Here is a 4,983-nt window from a genome sequence, read left to right on the forward strand (position 1 = left end):
GTAAGAAGGGACCATTCCCTAGAGAAGGATGTCATGCTTGGTAGGGTGGAGGGTCGACAAAAGAGGGGGAGGCCTTCAAGGAGATGGATTGATACGGTGGCTGTGATGATGGGCTCAAGTATAGCAGGGATTGTGGGCTGGCGCGGGATCGGGCTGTGTTTTGTTCTGCTGTGCATGAGGTCGCTATGAGTCAGAAATGACTCGACGGCACTTAACAACAACAACAACATTTAATGCAGACACAAAGACCTTTCCTGCTAACTAAAAAAAAAAGAAGAAGAAGAAGGGGAAGAAATTGAAATTTGTCTAAGAAGCAATGAACCAGTCAGCTAAGGAACACGTTGTTGTTAGGTGCCATCAAGTTGTCTCCGACTCATAGACTCGTAACGACTCTACGCATAGCAGAACGAAACACTGCCTGGTCATGCCAGCTCCACGATCCTTGCTATACTTGACCCCATGGTGGGAGCCACTGTGTCAATACATCTCGTTGAGGACCTTCCCATCTTTCGTCGACCTTCCACTTTACCAAGCGTGACATCCTTCCTGAGGGAATGGTCCCTTCTGACAACATGACCAGAGTAGGTGAGACAAAGTCTGGCCATTGTCGCTTCCAAGATGTTTGTTATTGTCCAGTCTCATGCCATGCTCATGACAGATGGTGTGTTTGAGTTCATTGGTTTGACTATTTTGTCAATCCATCTCATTGAGGATGCCCTTCATTTTTGTCGGTCCTTCCCTAAACCAAATATGATGTCTTTTTATCTTCATTAACTTATTGACAATCTACAGTGAATATGACTCTTTGTGTTAAAAAAAAAAAAAAAAAAAACTCAACCATCAGCATTCTGGTTAGCAGCCAAATGCTTTAGGCACCATGCCACCAGAGCTCCTGAATTTCTCTATACTTACACCAGGTCTCTCTGGAACAGTGACTCTGTGTATTCTTTCCACCTTATTTTGATGGTTCCTGCATCATTCAATATGTCTCCATAGAGTAGTTCAATATTACAACTCAAGGCTTAAATTTTTCCTCAGTTCTTTCAGCTTGACATATGATGAACATGTTCTTCCCTTTTGGTTTTCTAAGTGGGAGGAGAACTATTATTTTGCAGGGAATATAATCAGTGTCACAAAATAAAATGTGTATGAACTATTGAATGTAAAAAAAAAAAAATCTGCTTTGTAAATTTTCACCTAAATCCCAATAAAAAGTTAAACAAAAAACTTTTCCTACTAAGGCAAAAGATGAATCAAAGTACACAATTCAAGATGGAGGCAGTTGACGTTAAAAGGAATTGGTATTTCTGTCTTTATCCCCAAAAGGCTTCTGGACTAACACCAAAGCAAGTGAATCAAGTATGTTAACAAGTATGCAAGTAGTTGTTCTCTCAGATCTTTCTTTTTTTATTTCTGAATTTGACCAAATTAAGTGACTTGTGGCAATTTCATATTTTTTTATCTAGCTTTTAACTCCTGTTTCACATTTTTTCACATGCTTCGCTGTTTTACACAAGCAGCAGCAGTAGGGAAGTGCATCACACTACTTGGGACATTTTTTTTTTTTTCTTCTCTTATTGGACCATAAATGTTTCTGCTTTATTTAATATTTTGAAGAATCAAATATTGCCTTTATTGTTATTCATTTGAATAGTGTACATTGTTCCATTGATTTACTGTCCAATTTTCTGTATTTTGATACCTAGTATACTTTGATCACTGATTTCTAATATTTTTTTTTAATTGTGATTTGGGTGAAAGTTTGCAAAGCAAATTCACTTTCCATACAGCAATTCACACACTTTGTCTCATGACATTGACTACAATTTACCACAATGTAACAGCTCCCCTCCCTTCCTCAACAGTCACCTCTTCCATGTGTCCATCCCTCCATGCATTCCTGCCCCCTGAGTTGTCTCCCTGTGCATAAACAGCCCTTCTTTCTCCCATGATTGTTCTCTCCAAGGAGTGTATGTACCTCAGGCAAATATTCAACTCATATGCCTGTCTTTTGTTTGGCTGGAAGCCACAGGTGTGGGTTGAATTCCAGAACTGAAAGACAGCTAGGGTCCATAGTCTCAGTGGTTCCACCAGGCCTTATCAGACCAGCAAACCTGGTCCCCCCCCGCTTTTTTTTTTTAATGATTTTCAGTTTTGTTCCACATTGTTCTCCCCCTCTATCCAGGATCTCCTATGTAGATCGCCCTCTGAGTGGTTGACAGTGGTAGCTGGGCACCATCTAGTTCTTCTGGTCTCATAGTCATATAGACTGAGGATCACATGGTGTACCAGTTACTTGCATTAACTGCTTCCATGAATCTTTGGTTTTCTTCATTCTTCTTTGCTCTGGACAATGAGAAACCCATTGTTGCATCTAGATGGCTGCTTGCAAGTTTTTGAGATCCCAGTCACTACTGGCCAAAGTAAGATATGGAACAAAGTTTTGTGTACTATGTCATGCCAATTGAACTTGATGCTCCTGTAACTTGTTTCATTTTTCTGCAAATGAATATCCAGTTTTGCTAGTACCAATTATTAAACAAATATTCTCTTGCCCATTTAATGGATTTTGACCCTTTACCAAAGATCAGCTGACCGTAGATCGATGGATCTATTTCTGGGTTCTCAATTCTATTCTGTTGGTCTATGTGTCTGTCATTGTACCAATACCAGGCAATTTTGACTACTGTGGCTATATAATAGGTTTTGAGATCTGGCAGTGTGAGACCTCCTAAATTGTTGTTCTTCTTCAATAGTATATTGCTTCTCCAAGGTCTCTTTCCTTTCCACATAAAGTTAATGACTGGTTTTTCCATATCCTTAAAAAATGTTGATGGGATCGGGATTGAGATTGCATTGAATGTATAGATTGCTTTGGGTAGAATTGACCTTTTCACAATGTTCAATCTTCCTATTCATGAGTATGATATATTCTTCCATTTATGTATATATCTTATGGTTTCTTGAAGTAGTTTTTTATAGTTTTCTTTCTACAGGTCTTTTGTGTCCCTGGTAAGATTTATGCAGAAGTATTTTATTTCTTTGGTAGCCATTGAGCTCTGGTAGCTCAGTGCCTAAGGCACTTGACTGCTAACCAGAAGGCTGGTGGTTCAAACCCACCAGCAACTCCTTGGAAGGAAGATGGGGCAATCTATTTCCGTAGTAATACTGCCTCAGAAACCCAAGGAGGGGTTGCTATGAGTCAGGGCCAACGAGATGGCACATAACAACAACAAAAACAATTGTAAATCGTATTGATTTCCGTATTTCTTTATCAGCAATCTCTTTGCTGGTGTAGAGGAATCCAACTGGCTTTTGGATGTTGATCTTGTATCCTGCCAAGATGTTAAATCTTTCAATTAGTTCCAGTAGATTTTTGACTGAGTCTCTTGGATTTTCTAGGTATAGGATCATATCATGAGCAAATAAGGAATGCTTTACTTCTTCCTTACCAATTTGGATGCCTTTGATTTCCCTTACTTGCCTTATTGCCCTGGCTAGGACTTCCAGTACAAAGTTGAATTGAAGTGGTGATAGAGGACATCATTGTCTGGTTCCTGTTTGCAGGTGGAATGGTTTCACTCTCTCTCCACTGAGAATAATGTTGGCTGTTGGTTTTTCATAGATGCCTTTTATTATGTTGAGGATTGTCCCTTCTGTCTCTATTTTGCTGAGCACTTTGGTGAGGAATCAGCATTGAATTTTTTCAAAGGCCTTTTCTGCATCAATTGTTATGATCATGTGTTTCTTCTCCTTTGTTTTATTTATGTGATGGGTGATAATAGTTTTTCTAATGTTGAACCATCCTTGTATGCCTGATATGAACCCAACTTGGTCATAATGAATGATTTTCTTGATATGTTGTTAGAATCTATTGGCTAGGATTTTGAAGATTTTGCATCTATATTCGTGAAGGATATTGGTCTGTAGTTTTCCTTTTGAGTGATGTCTTTGCCTGTTTTTGGTATCAAGGTTATGCTTGCTTCATAAAATGAGTTAAGGAGGATTCCATCCTTTTCTATGTTTTAGAATAATTTGAGTAGTGTTGGTGTCAGCTGTTCTCTGAATATTTGGTAGAATTCTCTGTTGAAACCCTCTGGGCTAGAACATTTTTTTTGTTGGTAATTTTTTGATGACCTGTTCAATTTCTTCTTTTGAAATGGATCTGTCTAACTTTTCCACAGTCTGTGTTAGTTTAGATATGTGGTGTGTTTCTAGAAATCTGTCCATTTCTTTCAGATTTTCAAATTTGTTGGAGTACAGTTCTTCATAGAATCCTGATATTATCCTTTTTATTTCAGTTGTTTCTGTCCTGATTTTACCCCCTTTTCATTTTTATTTGTGTTATTTGTATTCTCTTTCTTTTCTTTTGTTAAGTTTGTCAGTGGTTTTTCAATTTTATTAATCTCTTCAAAAAACCAACTTCTGGTTTTGTTGATTTTTTCTATTATCTTTCTATTCTCTTTTTCACTGATTTCTACTCAAATATTGATTTTTCCTTTCTTTTGCTGACTGGAGATTTTTCTTGCTTTTTTTTCTAATTGTTGGAGATGTTGATTTAAAGTATTGATTTTGGCTCTGTTTTCCTTTTTGATGCATGCATTTATTGCTATACATTGGCCTCTGATCACTGCTTTTGCTGTGTCCCAAAGTTTTTGATATGTGTTTTCATTCTCATTTGATTCAAAGAATTTTTCAATTTCACTTTTTATTTCTTCTCTTACCAAGTCTTTCTTAAGGAGGAGGGTGTTGTTCAGTTTCCATGTGTTTACTCTTTTTACGTTGATCTTCCTATTGTTGATTTCTAATTTGATAGCATTATGATCTGAGAAGATGCTTTGCAGTGTTTCAATGTTTGTGAATTTATTAAGGTTTGTTTTATGGCCTAACGTATGGTCTATCATGGAAAATGTTCCTGTGCACTGGAAAAGAATGTATATTGTGCTGTTGTTATTTGAAGTGGTCTGTAGATGTCTATAGGGT

The sequence above is a fragment of the Orycteropus afer genome, unplaced genomic scaffold (assembly GCF_000298275.1).
Source record: "Orycteropus afer afer isolate SDZICR_OR568_19922 unplaced genomic scaffold, OryAfe1.0 scaffold00650, whole genome shotgun sequence".
Taxonomy (NCBI): Eukaryota; Metazoa; Chordata; class Mammalia; order Tubulidentata; family Orycteropodidae; genus Orycteropus; species Orycteropus afer.